This window comes from Pleurodeles waltl, chromosome 9 (assembly GCF_031143425.1).
Source record: "Pleurodeles waltl isolate 20211129_DDA chromosome 9, aPleWal1.hap1.20221129, whole genome shotgun sequence".
Classification (NCBI taxonomy): Eukaryota; Metazoa; Chordata; class Amphibia; order Caudata; family Salamandridae; genus Pleurodeles; species Pleurodeles waltl.
This window is the reverse complement of record NC_090448.1, coordinates 625571966-625597877: the sequence shown is the minus strand read 5'-3', so window position 1 is coordinate 625597877 and position 25912 is coordinate 625571966. Positions and strand designations below refer to the sequence as shown.

General features: G+C 43.9%; 1 pseudogene; it reads left to right on the top strand.

Annotated features, from left to right (window-relative positions):
• The first annotated feature begins 234 nt into the window (after positions 1–234).
• Positions 235–10719, top strand: LOC138259767 (nucleoside diphosphate kinase A-like; annotated as a pseudogene).
• Positions 10720–25912: the final 15193 nt, after the last annotated feature.

Here is a 25912-nt window from a genome sequence, read left to right as displayed (position 1 = left end):
ATGTACGACAATGGAGTAGTCTTTCGTTCACCTGTAATTAAGAAATAATGTATCTGCTCAACTAAGTTATTGCAGTTGAATTCTGACCTCTCAATATGGTGCGAGCAGCCAAGGTGAAAGGCATGCCATCGGGAACATCATTCAGCAGAAGTTTAAAAAAGGAAAACGGGAACTGGCCATCTTCTGATCTTTTTTTGAATAACAATGTGACCAGTGGAAAGGTATTTATGGCACCGTGTTTTTCCATGGTATAGAATGACCAGAACAATCAGATCTCTGCATGTATCCACACAATCTGAGTCATAACCTTCTTAATCTGATTTGAATTAGAATTTTATTTTTGCAAACACGTTTGCAGTGCAGGTGATGCTTTATCCATGTCTGTAATATACACAAGTGCAAGATACCAGTGATGCAAGTGGTTTGTGGGAGGGGTGATGGTTTGAAGATGTATTATAAGGATTAACAACCTTTCTAATACATTAGAAGGATATTGCAATTCACCTCATTCTTCAGCCTCCTTTCTCTGTCAATTGTAATCCGCAGTGACAGACGATACTCATGTGTGGAAGGGGGTACTTTATCCCCTACAGTAGTTCGAGGAATGTACGAGACATATTTGTCACTCTTTAGGATTTGTGTATTTCACAACTCAGAACAGACCTGTTTTCTCCTGACCTGGCTTAATCAGGGAGCCTAGTCAGATCTCCAGAGAAGCCTCCTTGCTGTGCCCAAATAATGGGATAGCCTTACAGTGATCGAGAAGTCAGACTACCTTAGAAGTTATTTAATCTGCAGCTCTAACTTTATTCTAGAATCTCCAGTTTTGTGGTTTAAATTGTGCTTTTGAATAGGCTAGCTTCTGCTTTTTCTGCGAAGTGCTTTTTTTTGTAACTCGGTCCGATAAAAAATGGACTGATGCATTTTTGTTAAACCTTAGTTTTTGTGTGAAGTTTACGTTTAGATTTGAAGCTGACTTGTGTAGGGAGCCCAATTTGTTTACTTCGATGTACACCTTATTATGAACAATGTTAAGTTTTCTGTCACCCTCTTGCCTTCTTCTAGGAACATGTCTGGTAACGGTATTACAGAACGTACCTTCATTTGCATCAAGCCAGATGGCGTTCAACGGTGCCTGGTAGGAGAGATAATCAAGCGCTTTGATCAGAAGGGATACTGAATGGTGGCAATGAAGTTTATGCAGGTGAGAGTAGTCTTTGGTTTGCGTTTTGTGTACACAATTGATAGGGTCTAAGCATACACCGTAATTGGGTAATGATATACTGTGATATTGGGTGTGAACTGCTGTACTCAGATCACTGGCATGACCAGGGTTGAGTTCTCATCACCCAGGTAACAATACTTTCTTTGCCACTTGCAGGCTTCCGATGAACTTCTGAAGGAACACTAAATTGACCTGAAGGATCGCCCTTTCTACTCCGGTTTGGTTTAATATATGCGCTCTGGCCCTGTTGTTCCTATGGTGAGTGTAGAATGGTCTATGATGTGTATATCCCTACTACTCTGAAATTATGGAGTTACTCTTCCATTTAAAGTTTTTTTTTTTAAATGGCATTTGTGTGCTGACCTAGAATTCCAATTTCCTCATACCAATAAAGATTCTTGAGTTAGCTCCAGCCAGCTTCCTAGAATGTGGAATGAAAAGACCAAAGTATGTCCTAAAAGATCCGTGTTTTATACCCTGAGGTAAACCAGGCCCTAGTTTCTGGGAACTACCTGGTGTAAATCCTCTTGGATGAGCCTGCCTCGGTTTTCAGTGCACAATAGTCTTGCAGCTGAACCAGTATGAACTCCTTTTTACTTGTACATCATGTTGTCCTAGCCCTTTGTTTCCTCCCTAGCTCTCTATAAATTGGTAATTAACATTGGTAACCTCTTTCTAGTTCATAGTCAATATTGTAGCCAGATTTCTCCTCTAGAATATTCCCTAGCACCATACTGGGTCCAGAGACTTTTTTTAAGCAATGCTCCCGGAGTACAAGTAGGTGGCATTATATGGCTTCATGGTGACTTCATACAGTGTTGTGGAGCTTCACATAAGCCCCACCCCTGCTTGCTGACATCATTTCTTGATCTTTTTCGATTCCCTCACATATAACATTTGAAGGAAAAAATATATTTACAGGTGATGGTGCGACTACTTAACTTGTGACCTTAAGGTGATCAGCAGACACCTCAGTAGAGGTGGGTGGACAGTGAGGAATCTGCATTTAGACTATTCACCAAGTAGCACCATTGTCTGGATATTTCAAACTGAAGATTCCTCATCTTAGGAATGGATGGGACCACCCAATGGTGGAGGGTCCTCTTACATGTTGAGAACCAAATAGGCTAAAGTCCCTCCTGTCGGATAGGTCTCAAGGTGAATTTCATGAATGTGTAGGAAAGTGCCACTGTTGGCATGGCTACTCCCCACTTTTCGCCTGGTGTTGATGCCAACTTTTATTGACGGTGTGCTAGGATCCTGCTAACCAGGTCCCAGCACCAGTGTTCTTTCCCAAAATCTGTACCTTTGTTTTCAGAATTGGCACACCCTTTGCACACAGGTATTCCCTTTGTAAAATGTATACCTGGTACAAAACGGCTCCCTCACCAAGCACATGCACACTCCCTTTGCAGCTTGTGTATGCTGGTGGGGAGAAACAGGCAAGGCAGTTGACATGACCACCATTTCAGGGTGCCATGCCCACAAGCTACTGCCTGTGGCAAAAGGTAAGACACCCCTACAGCCCTAAGGCAGGGTGCACTATACCACAGGTGAGGGCATAGCTGCAGGAACCATATGCCCCTACAGTGTCTAAGTTAATTCTTGGACACTGTAAGTGCAGTGTGGCCATAATGAGTACAGGGTCTGGGAGTTTGTCATTATGAACTCCACAGCTCCAAAATGGTTTCACTGAATGCTGAGCAGTTTGGTATCCAACTTAGCACAGTGAACTCCCACTGATGACAGTGGAGTTTATTGGAAAAATGCACCAGGGGCATTTTAGAGATGCCCCCTGTATGTTAGCCACACTGCTAAAGCTGGACTGACTGGTCTTTGCCAGCCTGTTGCTTTCAGACATGTTTCTGACCACATAGGGTGGGAGCCTTTGTGCTCTCAGTGGTCAAACAAAGCCTGTCCTCAATGGAGGTGCTTTACACTTTCCCCTGCTGGAGCCGTACCAGCTGTTGGTGATCCTCAAAGGCTCAAGCCTTGGGTTATAGTGCCCCAGGGCAACTCCAACTGGTGGAGTTGCCACCCCCTGGACAAAGCCCCACTTTTGGCAGCAAGTCTGGGAAAATTAGGGAACACGCAGCGAACCGACCATCCCATCCAGGAGCACCCCAAAGGTGTCCAGAGATGAGGTGACACCCCCCTTTGCAGAATCAATACCCTGTGTGACTTCTGGTTGGAGACTGCACTCATTGTCTACAGCTGGCATCTCCCTTTGGTATTAAGGTACTGATAGGTGGCTGAATACCAAAAAGATGCTTGTCTTGCCACTTCAGATGTATAGCCTCCTGGCACAATGTACTACACCACCATACATATTGCTGTACCACTTTAGTCATGTTGCTTAAGATATGTGCCAGCCTTCCCTTTAGTGGTTGGTAGTAAGGCTTTCAAGGCCAAACTGTTTTCCTGTCGCTCAGATTGGTGTTTCTCTGCGTCTTAAGAGAAGAAAACTCAGCTGGTTTGTACAGTCTAAGCAAAGGTCTGCTGAACATGACTTGAACCAAGTGGCCATGACAGTAAGGGCGTCATTAAATAGTAGCAGTGGCTCACATTTAGTTTGCCTTGTATTTTAGCAAGTCCAGTTGACTTTGGCTTCCAGAGTAGGCAACTGTAAATCTAGGTGTTATCCTGCTCTGTGCACTTTTTTCTGTTAGACCAGATAGTGAGACAAGCTCTGAGGTATCTAGGCCTTTGGCATTTTGCAAGTCAAAATACAGCCCTCCTTTATAAAGAAGGGTAGACCAGGTTTTCCCCCTCCTTGTTAGTGTTAAGACATTGGCTATGATCCTGGAACACGTTTGAGCCAAAGTTGACTTCTGTTGTCTGACAGAGCTGGTTTGAAGGAAGAAGCTGAAAGTCTGGCCGCATAACCACTGGGTGTGCTTTAGTTATTTAATACTGCAGGGCTGGTGTGATCAGGTATTTGTTCTCACTGCCTACTTGAAGGTAGCAACTTTTGCCGTGTCAGTGATGGCTTGGGGAATTTGGGGCCTGCAAGGATTGACAGAACATCAGATTGTTTACGTGATATTGCAGTCTCTTACCAGATTAAGTGGAGGTATAGAGGCCTGCTTGACTTTCTTGTGCTTATGGTATGTTTTCAACCTACCAGCAGCTTTTCAGTGTGACTACCTTTGTGCGGGGCCTAAGACGTGACTGCAATCAAGAGCAGAACCTCTATTAAATGCAGCCTCTTGAGCCTGGCGACTTAAAGCTTTGCCTATTGATCCTAGATTGTCTTTGGGTGCGTAAGGTTGCACTTAATGCCTGAGTTTATGTAGTGCAAGGACCAGAGGCACATGTCGTTTAGGTCCATGACACATTTGTCTCCAGCAGTTTGGGGCTCAGCTTGAATCCTGACTTTTTCTGGGGAAATTACTTTCTTGGACCACTGTTTTTAGCCTGCTTGGGGTCTGTCAAAGATGTGGGTGGAAGTGGAGCTCTGGATCAGTCTAGGGGCACAGGAACCTAGAAATAGTTGTTGGTGCACATTGGATAGTGCTTGTGTGGCTCTTTCAAACTGCTGCAGAACCATATGGTACCACCTACTCGCACATAAGCATTGCTGAAAGTCATTGGTTACATTACCTGTGGGCACACATCTATTGGTGTCGAAGCAATCTGTTGCAGTAGTTTGTATAGTCTACATATTGAAAGTAGAATTATGCTTAGTTTGTGTAGGCACTGATGTTCAGGTCTTCAGGCATCTTACATGGTTACATTCAAGAACCCAAACTCTGTTAAGCTGATTCTTAAGTTTTATAACTTAAATCCAGAAGGATTAAGTAAGCGGGCGTTTCAGTGATAAAGACTACCTAGCAAATAACCTGTTTATGCTCCCCTCCTTCCATATCGGCCTTATTGGTGGCTCTCAAAATAATCGCCTGGGTGATGTTTAATAGCTTACACTTGGGCAAACTATTCCAAAATCTTGTCCTTTTCGGCTTGGGTTCTGCCAGAGTCTGGGTACAGTGGAGCAGTGCTTTAACCTTTATTGGCAAGTATACTGTCGCCAGGTGCTGCTGCTGTTATGGATTTGTCAATAGCGTTTGACTATCAATCGACCTAAACTGTGGCAGTTGGATTTGTGGGTTGAAGCCACATTAGTGAATTTTGTGTGTTAATCACACAATTTAGTAGTGAGGGTTTGGTTCTACAGGAAAAATGTCTTGACTGTTAACCCCTTCCCTCCTCTTACCCCTAAGGGTACACCAAGGGTTTATTTCAGACCCCACCTGTCATATTAACAACCTGTGCCCCACCATAACCAAACTATCCAGTGATGGTCTTTGGGTCCCTATACTGGTACTGCTTTATGCAGGCAATGCAGTACTTGGGGCATAGACCCCAAGGAATTGCGTGCACTGGTCAGGGCTCAAAAAATCATGTTACTCGACCTAACAGTAATGTACTTGACCCGTAAACAGGTCTCCAATTGTGATCCTAGGCAAATAGTTTAGTCACCTTGTTCTTAATCTCTTTTGATAGCACCTATGTGAGCTCAGCATTTCTGCAGTACAAAAACAATCTAGTCTTTAAGTAGACTAAAGCTTTCTGCATGTATCACAATAATCTAGCCCATATACCCATGAGGTCTAGCCCACATAACCTAGGACTTTAGTTTACGAACAACATTCCCATCAGGGCAGTAGTGTTTCTGTTTTTAATAAATATATTACTAAACCATGATGTGGTAACATACTGTCATCTACACACGCTCATTCCAAGAAATATCCAATAACCTCTCTGCTAATTACTGAAAACTATAGTGTATTAATCTCTGAAAATTCTGTTTCAGAAAACATCCTTTGCACCTCAACATGTAAAGTATTCTGATTCATTTTCATCCTACTGAAATATTTTTAATCGCACAAAACAAAGGACTTCCAAACTACTGAAATATACTTACACATTTAAATGTGTTCGGAAAAACCTGACATCCTCTATCCTTATATTTTTACATTTTAAGCAGGCGGTCCCACAGTTCACCTCAAAGTCCTGGAACTCTGCAGTCAGAAGGAAAATAAATTGTAAGAAAAACTGACTTTTGACCTCTCTGAACACAGAGCAAATTTGACATAACACTATTTAAAGGCATCTTTTATAGCCCCTCCACTTTTCAACTGATCACAACACCTGTTCAGTGGCAACTTGCCAAAAGGGATGAGAATAGCTCGACCTGATCAAAAAAGATGAGTGGTCAAGTGGATTTTTCGAGCTCTGCTGGTTGAATCATTTAACTCTTAAGGGGGGCTTACTTGACCTGGTCACCAGCTTTGGGGAGTCTCACATTATGGCATGTGGGCCAGACCAGAAAACGTTGCAGATTAATGGTGAAGGGGCACTCATTTGGCACGGTGTATGACTTTAGCTACCTGGGTGTTGTTAACAATGCCAGTTTTGGGAACAGCAGATGGGCGTCTCGTCATTTTAATGGTATCGCGCTTCCAGTGTGCATTTGGTGCTGTAGCCTGGGTGAAATCCAGATTGTGTTGAATTAAGCAACTGGTTGGTCTCAAAGTAGCTGGAGAGTTGAACACATCCCTATTTTGGTTCAGGGTGGTGGATACTGCGTTGATGTTAATGAGCTTCCTTAGTACTTTGGTCTACTGGGGGTGCCAGACATCAGCATATCCCTGTGATGGGCTCTCAGAAGACTTTTAGCCATTTTGTTTCTTTAAAGCTATAAACCCTACTTTTGTATCACTATTAAACTATTTTAAAACCCTTGATTTTTAGCGAACTTTGGGATGCATCTCCAGTCTCTTAATGACATTTTGTGGCATTTGCTCCTTTCTAACTGCAACCGTAAGATGCAGGGAGTTTAAGCCGTATATCTTTTCTTAGAAGTTAATCAATCAACATTAAAGTGCATCAAATCGTCTTGAGGTGCTGGAGATGTTGGCTGTTGCAAGGTTTGTTCACTCAAATATCCAGGTCTTGAGTTATTTCCAGAATTGCTGGGGTGAGTGGGTGGTCCTGAGATGCAGTGAAAGGCTGCTCAACGCCTTGGCAGCCAGGCGAGAAAGTGCCTCCTCTGTCGGTTGGCGGATCGGGGGGGGTGTATTGGTGAGGAAGCAGAGGTCAGGAGTTTGCTGATGGATGCTGTTTCTTCATTGTGCAGGGCTTTGTGCGTGGGTCAGCATCTTTAACTGGTATCTCTTCTGGATCGGGAGTCAGTGTGGCTTCTTGAGGTGGGGTGTGATGTGGGTTCTTTTGATGAGGATGAGCTGCTGCTGACTTTCATAGGGTCACTGAATTTTTTTAATTCATCAAATAGTAATGCATTTTATATTTCATTTTTAATGTCTATTTTGCCTATGTAACTGTTAAGCTTTTTTTATGTATGTACCTTTTTTTATAGCCTCGGTAAGTTGGACAAAGTAACTTGGCTTGACTACCAGCAGACTCTGGCCTTTCACATGACCAAATCTTAACTTGTCAACAGCCATCCATCTGGCCACAAAGAACAGACTAGGTCTTCCATGGCTGTTTACCATCTTGCACAGTGCAGTCTGTGCACGTTCCGCTAGAGAACAGTGTCTTTCCAGATGCATATCATGCTTGGAGACTTGTAGAGCAGCCACAGTCTACACCACAATTAATTTTGTAAGGATTTTTCTGGCAAGATGCATCATTGATCCTTTATTTGAATCACCACTAACTTTCTCCTTCAAGTTTGCCCTGGCAAGTTTTAATTCCCTTTTGGGAGGGAGGAGGGGGGTATGTGGGGGAGTGCTATCCGTACTCTAGTTGGGAGGGACAGCAAAAGAGCAAGTACAGGCATCAAAATCCTGTATTTATTTCTGCTCTGCCTACCTTTGTGTAGGCATATGCTGCTCCGCAACTATTCAGCACATGACAAACATGGGAACTGGGGCTCGGATTGACTGCACAGGTAAGATGGAGCCTCCATGCAAGCTGATCTGTTGTACTTGATACTTGCGCATACGGGGACATCTCTTCAGTCTCGCATTCAGTTGAGTAAAAGCAGCACCATGTATTAGAATCACCCTTATAATGTTTTGCAGTTCTAACAAACTTTAATGTTTCCCATGTGATTGCTTGGGTAGTTTAACTTGAGAATTCACTCCACGTGAATGCCATACATTTACTGGTAGAATATGTACAGTAGGAGCTCTGTGCAGTGAATTCCAGTGGACAAACCCGATGGGTCGTGTTTAATTGACCATGTGACAATTATTTTTTGCTTGAAGGTTACTGCTTACTTTTTTCAGGTCTGGGAAGGATTTAATGTGGTGAAGACTGGCAGGGTAATGCTGGGAGAGACCAACCCTGTTGATTCCAGGCCTGGGACCATCCGGGGAGACTTCTGCGTCCATGTTGGCAGGTACGTGATGAAAATGGTGTGCATGTGGCCCAGGGAGGAACGTCTTTGCGGGCATCAAATGAGTCACTCACTCCCTGTGGATATGAACACATGATGAAAAGGTTTCCCTGAAGAGGGCTTCCCTCTGTATTTTTGTCATTGCTCTCATGTGATTAATTGCCGCTGTAAGAAAATGTGCAGTTCTGGTACAGAGGACTAATCAATGCATTTACTCCCCTCCCCCCCTCCCCCCCATCCCCCCCCCCCCCCCCCCCTTTCCGGGAAAAGTCTCCTTGGCCCCAGAGTGCACGGCCAGTAAAAAAAAACACTCCAAACGAGAACACGATTGACTTAATACAAAGTGTGTAGTTGTAAAGAATTGCAGGTGAGACTGACCACGCAATGGAGACTTGCATTATTTGCGCTAGTGCTGCGTTTATGGGAGTGTTGGTTTTAGTCGATTGTAGTCTGTTAAAGGCAGCTTACTCGTGGGCTTTTCTGGCAGTTGCTGGCTAGTGTGTTCTGATTCCAGATTGGTTGGCCTCCCTTAAACCCCAACCCGCCTGCCCCCGGCCCCCACACAGCTTTTTTCCTTTTCAGTTTTCCTTGTTGCAGCGGCATTTACTTTGATAATTCAGTGGCAGCCATCCTTTCAGACTCCTCGTAAGCAGATTGGAACAATGTGTACAGGGAACGGGCATCTGTTTTTATCTCCTGCTTTATGTAAAGTGTTTAGGCTTTGTCGACTTGCTTGTTTAACAAGCCTTTTCCCTCTAAGATAAGCATATTCCCGAAGCTGGATGGAGGAGACCCCGCCTTTAAAGCGGGGGCAAAGTAGATGAGGCTCCGTTAGAAATTCACTTGGCTCTTTTGCTAAGAGTAGCTTTTTTTTTTCAACGTGAAAAAGATTTTGATCTGAGGCCTGCCTCTGGTCTTCTGTTATCACTATCCAGTGCGCTGAGAGCAAGTTGCCCCCTCCACCCCCAGTGGTCCTTCTTGATAGATCTAACCACTGAGTGCCAGAAGGGAGGTAGACACCTGTTAGCAGTCTGACAACAGCTCCATTTTCATAGAGATTGGACGACAGATTAATGGTGTTGTAACAGAATTGCCAGTGTTTGTATGATCAGTTCCTTTGTAGTATTGTGTTGTGCATAGATTAAAGTACCTTTTTGTAAACTGAGTTGGAACAGTCGGTTCTAGAGCTGGTGATTGGGTTTTAAGCTCGTGCTTTTCAATTAGTCATGAGGGCTGTGATTATGTATCGCAGTCACTTGCTGAGGGCGTATTTGGCCCAGTTTGCAGAACCATAGCAGCGCGGACGGACTCCGGGACAACGTAGGCAAATTACCCCTGTTCCCATGGCAGAGGCCTTGCAGCCATGTTCCCCCCCCCCCCCCGCGACTAGAACACTGCCTGATATGGAAATGACTGCCATGCGAGGCTGATTTGAAACCGGCTCGTTCAAATCGCATCTCAGTTAAGTGAACAATGAAAGCTTATCTATTTGTGGTGTGGTTTTTTCCATTCTTATTTCAACTCTTTCCCTAGTAGTCCAACCTTAAGCTTTTTGTGTGGGATGACGGTAAATTAATACACGCTCATTAATCTCTTCTGCCTCCTAGTCCCTTTATTGCTGACTGTGGGCACGGACCTATCTTGTTCTGATGCAGGCAGGTTACTTGAACGAAACCATCCAAGATGTTAAAACTACTTGTATCGAAAGCAGTTTTTACCAAGCCCACATGTCTATCAATTTGCTGTTTTTTCCAGTATGTGTAGTCTTCAGGTTTCTCATATCTGCACTGTCCTCGGTTTTGTGAACCCTTCAAACTGTCGTAATGGTGTGCATCAAATGTAGGTGCTGCTCTTTGCACTCTAATGTCTGTTTCCTCCCATAGGAACATATGCCATGGAAGTGACTCTGTGGAAAGTGCCAAAAAGGAGATCAACTTGTGTTTCAAGCCAGAAGAGCTGATTTCTTACACTAGCTGTGCCAACGAATGGATCAACGAGGGGAACTGAGGCAAAGGGTCCCATCATTGCCTCTTCGTTTAAAGATCATTCCCTTGGGGGAGCACCTTAAGCTTTTTATTGCCTTGTATTTCTCAGCTCGAAGCAATTTGTAATAAACACTTTGCCGGGCGTCTTTGCTTTTATGGGTGTTTTGTGACCTCACATGTTCTTGTTTAGTTGGGTGCAATGTAAACAGAAGTTTAAAAGGGTGATCAGTTATTTTTTAAAGTTCTTTATTGGTATTTCAATGTGTCAGCAATGGTAAGACTGACAACAGCATGTGTGCTACAAACCTTGCTACGGGGAAGGTCCTGTGTGGGGCCCCAACTGGTGCCGTCTCGCTTTATGTGGATGACGCCCTAGCGTACGAGAGACCACACAACAGCTGCCTATTTTTTTGGTTTCTTGGATCTCTGGAACCAAGACAAGTCTCCAACTGAACTAGGGCAACTCCTGTCTTTCCCCCGCGGAGGGTTTAACACATGGCTGCAGAAGACTTGGAGACTGACCGCCTAACTTGGCAATATGAGATGCTCTGCTACCGTGGGGGGGTGAATGGTCAGACCTTCTTGACAGGAACTATGGCAGGAGCCCGACGTCACTGCAGCTGTCCTGGAGCCTCTGGATGCAATAGCCCTTGTTCTTCCCCCTGCCTGCCCCCTTGCAATATATTTAAAAAATGCTGATACCGCCACACCTTCTATTACTTTGTAGCAGTGCCAGTGATGCGCACCAGGGTATTTAGTGACCTAGAGACTAATTTTTGACCTAATCTGTTCAGGAGACCACAAAAGGAGACTTCACAACCAGTTATTAGAAAAAATAAACTGTATTGCATAAAACATAAGTAGACCAAAAAGACAAATCAGTAATAAACTGCTAAGCAAGCAGTTGTCAGATAATGAGTGCAAACACAAAGAATAATTTCCCACTTGCACATGTCATAAAACACATCCTCTCTGTGCGCACAAAGCAGATTATGAGAATATTCACATTACCCAAGTGAGGCAAAAACAACACATTACATCAGTTTGGGAAATATAGCAAAAACTGAGGATGAAAGAACAGTGAAATGTGGCATCTTCCTTGGGTTGTGGAGCCGCCCCCCCAGGCAAAGGATAGTGCTCTGCAGGGGGGGGGCTTTTTTTCCTCCTCCTTCGCAACTCCCCCCTGATTCTCCCCTCTGGACTCATGGCTGGCCCCTGGGAGAGCACTGGGGACACCCAGAGATGGGGAAAACAGCAGCATACCAGACCAAAGTGTCACTTTACAGAGTGGCAGTCCCTTTAGCCACCCAACAATCAGTAGGCAGCGGATCCCTCTTGGCACTACACTAGTCCTCTGTAGTATGCAGAGCCAGCAGCGTCTGGTTACAAATCCCACACAGTGCCTTGAAACATTGGGCACAACCCACTATACTTATACTCGGCTTCTAGAAGTGGGTAGAAGTTTCCTACCGGCTCTAACCAGTTCCAGAAATGCCTATTCTCCTCCACACTGGCTCCAGACATCAGTAGGGGGGTAAACAAGCTTGTCAGGGCAGGACACGGCTTATACAAATGTGAGTGAGCACTGCCTCTACCAACCCAGGAAGACCACTTAGCATGCAGATGTATCCTCTGTTACAACTGGCCCCTCCTGTGTGATGGCTGTCTGGAAAGTATGCACCAAGTGAAGCTGTCACTCTACCCCAGTTGTTGATTGGAGTCCTGCTGTAAAATCACAAGGGTCATAAGCACAGAAAAATGCCCACTTTCTAAGATTGGAATTTATAAACTGTTAATATGGAATCCGCAGTAAGCAGCATTTCTCACTGCCATTTCAACCAGACCGAATATGCCCACGCTCAAAGATTAGAAAATACCACTTAGTCATATGCAGGGGCATTCCTAATGCTACCCTATGAGAGGCAGCAGTGAGAAACCAAATACCAGGACATACCACACAAAAAGGCACATGTCCTACCGCTTACCTACACAGCGCCATGCCCATAAGGCTACCAAGGGGCTTCCTTAGGGATGACCTCAATGTAGTAAAAGTGGAGTTCCTGGCAAACAAATATAGATTCTGAACCACTGTGGCGGTAAACTGCACACAGGCTCTGCAGTGGCAGGCATGAGACAGGTTTGAAAGGCTACTTTTGTGGGTGGCGCAAGTTGCGCTCCAGGCCAGCTAGTAGCATTTAATGTACATGTCCTGGCTATAAGGGATACCACTATACAAGAGGCTTGCAGGTAAATTAAATGAGCCAATCAGGTGTAAGCAGTCATTTCACATTTGGAAGGGAAAGCATATGCACTTTAACACTGGTCATCAGTGATAAAGTGCCCAGAGCCCTAAAGTGAACAAAAAGTCAGAAAAAGGGGAGGAGGCGGGCAAAAAGTTGGGGGATGACCCCGTAAAAAGGGCCAGGTCCAACAGGCTTGTTTCACTGTTTTATTGAAAGTGATTACGTTGTCATTTAAAAAAATATATATTACTGGAAAGCAAAAAGCTTTTAACTGTAGGAATAATGCAAATACCGTTTCTGAACACAACACTTTGCAAGGTTGGCAACTATGTATTTCTAAAAGGAAGACCACTTGAACGTCCTTGTGCCTTAAAGCCTCAAACTTAATTCCAAAATTGTGACTTTAACTCCAGTGAAAGTAAGCTCACAAACTGGTGAACAGTTATGTTTTCAGCGGTTTGTTCTGGTGGCTGCTTTAGTGACTGACTGCAATACCACCAGTGTGCCCTTGGTCAGAATTAAGTGTTTCCAATACCGGATTAAATTGTCCAGACGTCTTCCAGCATTTAATCAGTTTACAAAAGCCATACAGTTGTTAAATTCTTTAGCTTACTGTCATGTCTTAAAGTTGGGTCATACAACTGTTACTTCCTCTGAGGTCAATGGCGAATTGGCCAAAATGAACAAAATACAATTCACAAGTGTAAATAATTACCGAAAATCAGCCTGAATGGATGTTGATTGATTTGTGCAGTAAAAACCACACCACTGAACCCATTTTTATGCTAAACTGCCAGCATATAAGCAGCATAGATGAAGTAATATTCCTTTTATTGATTTTTACCATGCTACTTCACCCTTATACGCAGTAAACTTAACCCCCAAAGAAAAATGCAGCTAATAAAATACAAGCCCCTCCACAAATTTGTTAACCAAGTCTATAGAGCATGAGCACAAGATAAACAGATAAAAGCGGTCAGCAATTATTGGTTGAAGTATTACAAAGGTTACAGTACAATGTCTTCCTTTAGCTCTTAAAATGCATAGGGTTAGACTAGAACCGGGAGCCCTGTTTCGTAGCCAGTGGGAAAAAGTTCAAGTGAATACTTCAGTGAAGTGCGGAGCAAGCCATACCCTAGTGATATCCAGCCATCAATAGGTTCAGCCTATAAATACCAATACATTTTGCAGTGCAGATGCATAACAACATTGTTTTACTTATAGCATATCTATAAACATTGCTATAAAGTGCAAATGCATAATCACCATAACATATCCATAATACATCAGGTGACCTGTGGAAATCATCAGTAGCAAAGAACATGAACTAAAGCATCAATCGGTTGTGAAGTGCAGGTGCATAACAGTAGTATGGTCAGAGTAGCTGCTAATCTCAACAGTGTTATAAATTGCAGCTCCATAATCACTGTAAATCATCGTATAACACTAAACGTTATCTGTGAAGAAACAAAAAGGGCCCATGTGATCTTAAGACTGCCTAGTATGTCACCCAGACAGCTACCTCTATTGCCTTCCACCTTGATTATCTCATTGCCTAGTCAAACCTTCCAACCAATTAACAGGTGACCAAATCATGACCTCACACAGCTGCTTGTTGCACCCCTTGCATTATACAAATTGTTTTCCACCTTGTATACTGCTTTAATTCTAGACCTCCACATTGAAAATGATTGGGGCTCTGGATTAAGCATTCTGATGAAGTGCAGAGTTGGGCCACCACCATAGCAACAAATAATAAATATGCCTCTTTACTGCATCATTGTCCTCAGAGCCATCCATCAACCCCAAAATCATTAATACTGGGGTGATCTGGACCTGCCCTCCAATGATAGATCCCATAAAGGTCCCAATATCACGCATCAAATAATCTAATTTGGGACATGAAAAGAACATACAATCTCGACCTGCTCCCATCCACATCGATTGCAGTTACCGCTAGACCTACCACCCCATTTAGTCATTTTAGGCAGGGTGTAGTATAAGTTGGAATATGGACTTAGTGTTGACTTTTTAAGCCAGTGTAGGAAGTTGGCTCTGTATGCACTATTTCAAAGTAAGGAATAGTATGCACAGAGTCCAAGGGTTCCCCTTAGAGGTAAGATAGTGGCAAAAAGAGATAATTCTAATGCTCTGTTTTGTGGTAGTGTGGTCGAGCAGTAGGCTTATCAAAGGAGTAGTGTTAAGCATTTGTACACACAAGCTGTAAATGGGGAACACACACTCGGAGACAATTCCAGGCCAATAGGTTTTTGTATAGAAAAATATATTTTCTTAGTTTATTTTAAGAACCACAGGTTCAAGAGTTACATGTAATACTTCAAATGAAAGGTATTGCAGGTAGGTACTTTAGGAACTTTGAATTAGCAAAATAGCATATACAGTTTTCACATAAATGACATATAGCTATTTTAAAACTAGACAGTGCAATTTTAAACAGTTCCTGGGGGGAGTAAGTTTGTTAATTTTTGCAGGTAGGTAAACCACCTATGGGGTTCAAGTTTGGGTCCAAGGTAGCCCACCGTTGGGGGTTCAGGGCAACCCCAAAGTTACCACACCAGCCACTCAGGGCTGGTCAGGTGCAGAGGTCAAAGTGGTGCCCAAAACGCATAGGCTTCAATGGAGAAGGGGGTGCCCCGGTTCCAGTCTGCCAGCTGGTAAGTACCCGCGTCTTCTGATGGCAGACCAGGGGGTTTTGTAGGGCACCGGGGGGGACAAAAGTCCACACAAAAAGTACACCCTCAGCGGCACGGGGCGGCCAGGTGCAGTGTGCAAACAAGCGTTGGGTTTTCAATAGAAAGCAATGGGAGACCAAGGGGTCTCTTCAGCGATGCAGGCAAGGGGGGGGGGCTCCTCTGGGTAGCCACCACCTGGGCAAGGGAGAGGGCCACCTGGGGGTCGCTCCTGTACTGGAGGTCAGATCCTTCAGGTCCTGGGGGCTGCGAGTGCAGAGTCTTTACCAGGCGTCGGGTCTTTTGAAGCAGGCAGTCGCGGTCAGGGGGAGCCTCTGGATTCCCTCTGCAGGTGTCGCTGTGGGGGCTCAGGGGGGTCAACTCTGGCTACTCACGGTCTCGTAGTCGCCGGGGAGTCCTCCCTGAAGTGGTTGTTCTCCACAAGTCGAGCCGGGGGCGTCTGGTGCAGAGTAGCAAATCTCACGCTTCTGGCGGGAAACGCAAGTTGCTTCTTTGTTGCAAAGTTGCAGTCTTTGGTGAACAGAGCCGCTGTCCTCGGGAGTTCTTGGTCCTTCTAGATGCAGGGCAGTCCTCTGAGAATTCAGAGGTCTCTGGTCCCTGTGGAAAGCATTGCTGGAGCAGTGTCTTTAGAAGTGGGGAGACAGGCCGGTAGAGCTGGGGCCAAAGCAGTTGGTGTCTCCGTCTTCTCTGCAGGGTTTTTCAGCTTAGCAGTCCTCTTCTTAGGTTGCAGGAATCTGAGTTCCTAGATTCTGGGAAACTCCTAAATGCTGAATTTAGGGGTGTGTTTAGGTCTGGGGGGTTAGTAGCCAATGGCTACTAGCCCTGAGGGTGGCTACACCCTCTTTGTGCCTCCTCCCTGAGAGGACGGGGGCACATTCCTATCCCTATTGGGGGAATCCTCCATCTGCAAGATGGAGGATTTCTAAAAGTCAGAGGCAACTCAGCTCAGGATGCATTAGGGGCTGGTCTGACTGGCCAGTGATGACTCCTTGTTTTTCTCTTTATCTCCTCCTGCGGGCCGTGGCCGTAGGGGGCAGGCAGCTCCACTAGCTGGAGTGCCCTGGGGTGCTGTAACAAAGGGGGTGAGCCTTTGAGGCTCCCCGCCAGGTGTTACAGTTCCTGCAGGGGGAGGTGTGAAGCACCTCCACCCAGTACAGGCTTTGTTACTAGCCACGGAGTGACAAAGGCACTCTCCCCATGTGGCCAGCAACATGTCTGGAGTGTGGCAGGCTGCTAAAACCAGTCAGCCTACACGGGTAGTCGGTTAAGGTTTCAGGGGGCACCTCTAAGGTGCCTTCTGGGGTGTATGTTACAATAAAATGTACCCTGGCATCATTGTGCATTTATTGTGCTGAGAAGTTTGGTATCAAACTTCACAGTTTTCAGTGTAGCCATTAGGGTGCTGTGGAGATCGTGCATGACAGACTCCCAGACCATATACTCTTATGGCTACCCTGTACTTACAATGTCTAAGGTTTTGCTTAGACACTGTAGGGGCATAGTGCTCATGCACTTATGCCCTCACCTATGGTATAGTGCACCCTGCCTTAGGGCTGTAAGGCCTGCTAGAGGGGTGACCTATCTATACTCTATAGGCAGTGTGAGGTTGGCATGGCACCCTGAGGGGAGTGCAAATGTCGACTTAGTCGTTTTATCCCCACTAGCACACACAAGCTGGCAAGCAGTGTGTCTGTGCTGAGTGAGGGGTCCCCAGGGTGGCATAAGATATGTTGCAGCCCTTAGAGACCTTCCCTGACATGAGGGCCCTTGGTACCAGGGGTACCAGTTACAAGGGACTTAACTGGATGCCAGGGTGTGCCAATTGTGGAAACAAAAGTACAGGTTAGGGAAAGAACACTGGTGCTGGGGCCTGGTTAGCAGGCCTCAGCACACTTTCAAAACAAAACTTAGCATCAGCAAAGGCAAAATGTCAGGGGGTAACCATGCCAAGGAGGCATTTCTTTACACACAGCCATTAACAGCATCTTGTTCCCTAAATCTAGTGACTCCTGAAGATAAAGGCCCTCTAAACTAAGTCTAGCTTCCCATTTGGTATTTTGCGCTTCCAGATAATCAGGTAGGCCATGTATCAAAAGGTTTTAAAATGGGCCAATTCAGTCCCTCTGTCTTACAGCCTCAACTAAGGGGATTTTAGCTACTGAAAATGCTTCCTCTATTATTTTGTTGATAAAATTTGGGATCTGAAGAAATAAAAATAAATCACCCTTAATCGCACCAGAAATTGCTGAAGGAGTGGAGTTGGCGTTACTGAAACAAGTCATGCAGAACCTTAATTCCCTTTAGAGCCTATCTGTTTACAGTTAACACGCGATCAAAGGCCTTCTCAGCATCTAGTAAAGGTAAGTCCATTGATGATCCTGAGGCCTCTGCAACATCAACGTAGTCACCCTTCTACATGATCTACTGTACTGCAGCCTGGCATGTTGTTGTTGCAATACCAATGCCGAGACAACCTTCCCAAGCTGATTTGCCAAAACATTGGCAAAAGATGTTACCATTGCAGTTTATTAAAGAAATCACCCTGTATGATCTGGGATGAAATGGTGATTTACCTTTCTTCTTAGAAACTATTATATTTGTTATTTGCCACAGGGGTGGAATTTCCCACACTTGTGCCTGTAAAAAGATAGGGAGCATATCTTGTCGAAGTTCACCAAAGAAAAACCTTGAGAAACTCTAGGGGTCGATAATTTGGGCTCGTGGCTTTCCCAGTAGCTAGGGAGTTCATAGCCTTACATTCTTATTCCAAGGAGACTGGAGCATCCAGGGTGACCCTTTCCTCTTCATTTATCCTAACCGTATCCAAGCCTGCAAATAAATCCTCGTACCCATCCAGCGGAGTTTCCAGTTCTTACATATAAAGTTTCATACAAATCTCTAAAGACCCTAACAATATCAGACAAGGATTCAAATATCTTCCCTTCCCTATTTATTACAGCCAGTATCCCTCTTTCCACCTCCTTTTGCCTAATCTGCTTTGCTAATAGTCTTTCGGTATTCTTCCCATGCTTGTAGCACTCTGACCTATAGTGGTTAAATTTGGTGGCCACCTCTCTACTAAAGTATTGATCAACTTTTGATTTTAATTATGGCTATCATTTGCTGGGCCTCCCGAGTATCCAAACTCTTAGTCAGTGACCACGTCAAGTTATCCTCTGCTGGGGATAATTCCTTAAATAGCCCGTGAAACTTGATTTGTCTTTGCTTATGTTGAAACAGGTTGAAGCTAAGGGTTTAAGCCCTGAACCCAGCCTTTAAAGCCTCCCACACCAAGCCATCTGGGACCATCCCTCTATTGATTTCCAAGAAGTTTGCTAGCAATTTACACATATGGTCTAAATACATTGTATCCAACAAGAGTTTTTTTTGTTTTTTTTTAATCAAAGGTCCAACACCCCTGGGTTTTAGTGATGGCAGTCATTGAGATTTCCAATACCAATGAGCTGTAGTCTGAGAGAGGCCTAGGATATCTCTCTATCATAGCCTGACCAGCCAATGCTGCAGATACAAAAAAAATAATCTAGCCGTACCAGCTTGCTATGTGTAAAGGAGAAGAACGTAAAGCCCAGGTCCGGAGTCCTGCATCTGTGCTACACATATATAAGCCCACGATCGTTTATCAACCGCTGCAGTGCTCTATAAACAACAGGCTTCCTCCCTGCATTGTTAGATTGGTCATTTGTCATGTCTACATGGATATTAAGATCCCCACATAAAATGAGAGGCAGTGGCCATGAAGCTAATTCTGTATTCAAACAATAAAAACAAAAAATCTGGCTCCTCCACATAGGAGCCATAAACTGAGCACTGCATAAGCCATTCTCTACCAGCTCCACATTCTAAAATTGCCCATCTGCTAAGCTTATCCAAGGCATTACGGCCGACAGAGCACATACATTTGTTTTCAAGAATAGCCACCCCTCCAAATGGCAAGCCTTGCCATGTGCAAGCCCAGGGTGACAAGTAAAGATCCTTAACCAATCCCAGTTTGTCCCAAGGGATGTGGGTCCCCTGTATACATACTAAATCAGGATTCATGACCCTCACGCCCAGTGCCACCCTTCCTCTTTTAGCTCTATTTTTGAGACCACAGGCGTTAATTGTACAAATTTGTAGCTTATGAGTCGACCCGCCATGTGGTGTCCTGCTAATGCTACCTATTCTCAGACCACTCCGCATTATACAGACGAGGTGCCATAAAAGAAAGCTACCCAAGTATCTCTGCTTCTGGTCTGGAAGTATTTCCTTATTATTCCATTAATTTTACTTGTTTTGTTGATTGTTTGCTGCTCTGCCCACAAGTAAACCTCACCCCTTCCAACCCTGTCTCCCTCCAGCCCCTGAACCAACACCCCCAACTAGCCTCCCTGCTACCCACTGGACACAGTTGGACCGACCAGGTCCGTTGATGGTGAAATGTGCTTCTGTCTTTGCATAAACATATGAGGAGCCAGTACAAACCAGACAGACCCCTTCACTTGTTGATTGTGCTGATTACACACCACAGTATCCAGACCAACGCCAGCTGCATTTACCTGCTGCCCGGTGTACTATGCCACTTAAAACGATTAACCCACCACTGTAATCAACAGTTATTGTTCAAAAAACAGTCTCCAAAACCAGCCCTCTTTAAATGAAGCCAGGACCCTGCCATGAAAAGGCTGGCTGAAAATGGACTCATTGTTAGCACGGTGGTGCTGAACTCAGTGATGCCATGACCGATTACAACTCTGACTGCCGTCACCCTGTCGGGATCTCCAAACCTTGTGGTGTTGGCGGTCCCCTGGTGATCCAACCTCCAGAGTTGTAATCTGGCAATCAGACTGCCAGGAGTGTGGCAGTACGACCGCCACATCGAGTTTGGCAGTCACAAGACTGCCAAACCCATCATGAGGCCCTTAGTAATTGAATGGAATGTTTTTGGCAGCTTCACTGACAGAGGTTAAGGCAGCATTTAGAAGAATAGCGTCCAGCTGTATTCTTCAATAACCAGTTGTCCACATTATCTTGATAGATTTAAATCTGTTAGTTTTCAAGAGCATACAAATGTAAATAGTAGAACAGTTGCTTTTAAATAACCATCCTTGGGTACGTTGCATACTCTGGTTTCTAGGTAGAGGAATCTTCAATAAGGGAAAGGGAGCCTCCAAATATTAGGAGTCATGGAAGTATGGTGGCAACACAGAAAATACATGGCAACTGGAATTCTCTTACATGCTTCTATATGAAGGGGAGGTCAGTTTCTGCAGTGACTTCTAAATGCTCTGGTGTTGGACTGACCATCTGTATACCTTCAATGGGGATGTGAAGCCCCCCCACCCTACAGAATGTTTGAATGGCTTATCAATCCTATACTGTGTGGAAGGTACCCTCTGGATTTCTGCATCTAAGACAGATCTTGGGAGCCCCTGTCCATATGCTACAGCCTGTTGCAGGAATTTTATTTTTTGTGTAGGTATTTAGGAAGTAGACATTGTTCTGGAGCATACGTGCTCTCAACAGTCCTTTTCTTCAAAAGGTCCTTCATTGTACTTTCGAGTCTTGTGTAACTCATGGAAAGTGTTGTGAAATTTACCAGGTTTCAGTATATTTGAGAGATGTTCCTTTCTCAGGGAGGGCCCATTGTCAGTTTAGCCTCTAATGGGTTGAAGATTATTTTGTCTTTGAGGTGTGTGGCTATGGCATGTCCGAGTTGATTGGAGATAGTAGTAAAATAGGGATCTGTCAAGGGGCTTATTCCACCTTTTTTGTTAGCTCTCTCCTGAGATGGTGCACTCTTGCTTCTGAATCTCCTGTAAATAAAAGACAACACTTTATTGGGGCTTAGAGCCGGCCCATTACTTACTATTGGTTGACTTCAACAACTCATTTCCTGGCTTCTCATTGGTCAGCAGCTCCTGCTTCCCTGCTCTCTTCCTGTGTATGTAGGGTTTTGTGTAAATGGACCCAGTGCAGCATCATTTCTACGACCAGTTTCCTGCCCTCTCTACCCCTCCCACTGCATCCATTGTCCTTGTTGCCTGCCCCTGTCTCTCATGCTTCATTGCTGTTTACCCCGTTTCTCCCAACCCCTCCGGCGTCCTTTTTTTTTTGCCCAACACCCACTCCCTCTCTTGTTGCTTCCTCCATTCTTCCTTTGATACTTACCCCATCCCTTCCTGCATCCTTATTGCTTCGCCTGTCCCGTCAGGGGTGAAAAGCTCTATGATGCTTTATTTTATGGCATCAAGCACTGAATGTTTAAACAATAAAGCATGCATCTATATAGAACAGGTGCATATGTTCTTTCAGAGATTACCTGATTTGCAGTTGACAAGCAGCTGGCAAGAATGTGTGGCTTATACATGACATCGTAAAGCATATATTTACATGCACATTTAGTTAATATGAATTGCACAATTTGAACCTCTTCTATAAAAGGGCATGATGAAAACACATTTTTGCCATTGCTCATGAGATCAAAATGTATTTTGTCTCGTCCCTGTTTTGAAAGCAACATTAGCTTGCATTCTCAGTGCTGCATTCGTGTCACCAACAAAGTAATTTTTAGCCATGTTGAACAGCAGCATAGCTGTATGGTGGCAACCTGCCCTTCAGAAGTTCGGCGGACGGTGCCAAACTCATAATCAAGCCCAAAATGTAAATGTGTATTAAATCAATTCCAGCCAATATTTCCACAATAAATTAAAAAAATATGCTTGAGTAGCAGAAGTCCTTGAGCCACAGTACAAAAACTAAAGTCAAAAACATAAACCCACAAAAAAGCAAAATGTCCCAAAAAATCCAGAAAAAGTTGATAGAAAAAAGAAAAGCCATATCAAATCCACCAATACCCCAATAAAACATGAAAAGTATTTAAAAAATAGAATAAACACTACAGGACAACCAGCAAAGAACAAGGAATATATATGAAACAGTTGGTATAAAAAATCCCAGATTTATTTGCCTTGAAATAAAAAAAAATCTGCACCACCCAAAACAATCTGTCTAAGATTAAAATAAATCCTAAAAAAAACCCACAAACCCACCCTCAAAACAAATAAAATCCTCCCAAAACATGAAACATAACAAAGAATACACAAAAAATATGTACAACTAGACAGATCCCTTAACTGTACATACATAACTAATACTATACATATATATATATATATATATATATATATATTTTCCAGTTTACTGCCTACAAAATACCAACTCACAATATTTCCTTGTCTTAACCAATTTCAAACATTAAACTGTGTTAACCTAACCAAACAGAACTAACAGCCCCATCATGTACACCCTTTAATAACACTGAAAACGTTCTTACCTTCACTGGCAAACTGCACTGAAGAACCGTTATCTTTGAAAATCAGCTAGCAAACATTAACAGAGACAGACCACAAAATACAATAGCCTGTAAAGAATAGATGAGGAAAAATACATTATCTCCAATAGAAACAATTAATGTATTATATTGTACACATACATACAAAATGTAAATAAAATGAAAAATAATGGGTCAAATTGAGCTTTTTTACAGTATGAATAACATGAATAACAAATCTACATAAATAAGAATGTATTGAAATGTTTATAAAAAAATACTACTGAAATGAAAATAAAAATAAATTGCTGTGTCAATTATTCAAGTGAATACGGATATGTTATTGTTTAAAAAAAAAAAATGATACTGAATATATAATTGAAAAAAATAAATAATGCAGTCTCCTCTTTAATTAAATATAAAAATAGAAATCATAAACATAGAAAGCTAGAAAATGTATTACTGAATCATGCATGAAATTAAAATTTCTAAACATCAACAGTGCCGACGCCCGCACTACCTCCCTGGAGCGGGTCACGACCAGTGGCCGACAACAGGGAGGGGGTTAAAAATCCTCCAGAGGATTTTTATTTTTTCCCCGTTGGAGACGCGGAACAACTCCTGCGTCTTCCTCCCGCCCCTTTGTTACGTCAGCACTCCGTGAGGCGCACTGACGTCACATTTTTTCCCCACCGGGGCAGAAGCGGATCAGGTAAGTGTCCTCTTCTACTCCGGTGGGAGAAAAGAAGGCCAAAACGGCCTCCCCAGATGCCAGGGAGGCATCTATGGAAAGGGGAGACTCTCCCCTTTCCATCGATGCCTCCCTGGCACTGTTTCCTGGCCATGGATCTTCTTTGGGGGGGTCCGCCCCCTTGTAAAAGGACCGCCCCCTGTAGGGGCATTATTTTTTAAACGTAACTGTTATGAGGGCGATCACACCCCCCAGATTTAAAAAAAACGTGCAAAACTAGATTGTATTAAAAAAAAATTGAAATTGTTGGTGGTCAGCCCTTAGGGTGACCATCTATGGGGCCATTTTATTTTTTTATACATGAGTGCTTTGCCAAGGGAAAGCACACATGTATGAAACAAAGTTATGTAGAGTTAGTGCCTTTCTTTCTTTCTCTCTCTCTCTCTATATATATATATATATATATATATATATATATATATATGTATATATATGTATATATATATATATATATATAAATATATATATTTTTTGTGTGTGTTGTTTTCTGGGAGCCACAATTGGCCCCCCTGGGAAACCACACATATACATAAAATATATATAAATAATATAATACCAACAATTTCACCGCACTCCACGAGGACTGTGATCAAGACTCCTTGGTGAGTCGAAACGCGCTGGTGGTTGTTCACTGCAATAAAATACACGTTTATTCGTACCTCGTGGAGTGCGGTGAAATTTTTCGGCATTACATAATTTCGAGATTGGTCTTCTCTGTCACTGGGCACCGGACAGTTGAGTGCGCCGCCTAGCAACCCTTCGACCACTTTGTTTCTAAACATATATATATATAGATATATATGCAACACAAATTGGTTAAAAGATTGTTGCACGGCGCACTCCACTGCCGGTGCTCGGTGATGGAGGAGAGCAACCTCGAAAATATTTTGTGAACAAGAATCTCACCGCACTCCACGAGGTTCAAATTGACATATATATATATATATATATATGCATGCATGTATGTCTTTTCTGTAGTGTCAGTTGCCATAAAGTAGCGCAGATGGTTTATTGTCCTGCTGCAAAGGATATACATTTATATGTATTTAGCTGAGTGGATTAGTAAAGGCAAGCGTTACCTGCGCTTTAAAACAAATGTTACGCCAGGGGGACTATGGAGATATGAGTGGCACTTTTGCTGGGTGGTACTGAGGGAATTAGAAGAGGAGGTAATGGGAGGCAGAGCAACAAAAATGACTGTCGCACTGAGTGCCACCAGCGCTGAAGGCTGTGATTATGGGTATGTGGTAAGGTGAAGTAATGCATTCTTTTTTGTTTTTTTCAGTGTTTTCAGAGAATCTGCAGAATTGGAGAAGAAACGAAGGTAAGGTGACGACATTTCCTATTATACACAACAAACATACCCACAAGCAATTTTGTGACTATCTGCCTTCTACATAGGCTAGTAATTTAGAGGGACGGTTTAGCCAGTAGCAGAGATGGCGTCTCGTTGGATGACTGCTGACCAAACCCTAACTCGGGTTATGGAGGACAGTTCTGATGTAGGCTCAGAGACTGAGACAGCAGATACTGAGACAGCATCTGAGGGAGAGGACAATGGGGCAGAATCTGGGAGTGATTTTTCAGTCGGCGGAGTCCCATCCGATGACACCTCTTCCAGTGAGTCTGAAGGAGACAATGACGACAGCCGTGCTGTCCCTTTGCAAGCACATTCTGTGCAGCGGGACAACATTGGGTTAGCCGAACCCAGAGAGCACATGCTTGCGGCCGCAAGCACAGAGAGAGTGCTCTCTTGGCAGCCCCCTGTTTAGTTCAGCCCCAAATTCCACCTTTTACTGGTGACGCTGGATGTAAAGTCGATACAGCTAACTTTTTGCCAGTCGACTACATCCATCTATTTTTGGATGTTGACTTCCTTCAGAAAATTGTGCAGCAAACAAATTTGCATGCAGACCAATTTCTGAGGGAGCGTGGAGGCACTCTAGGGCCCTGTTGTAGGGCACACCAGTGGACTCCCACTCCGCTGGCGGAGTTGAAGATATTTTTGGGCCTTACGCTCAAAATAGGGTTAGTGCAGAAACCCACCTTGCAGTCCTACTGGACGACTTGCACGGTTTGGGTAACTCCCATCTTCGCACCATACATGAGCAGAGATCATTTTTTGCTACTGCAGCGCATGCTGCATTTCAATAACAATTCTGCTGCATTGCCCTGGGACCATCCGGACCATGACAGGTTGTTCAAAATTCGGCCTGCTGTGGAACATTTGTCTGCCTGGTTTCCAGAGATCTATACTCCTGGAAAGAATATAGCAGACGATGAGTCCTTGATCCTGTACAAAGG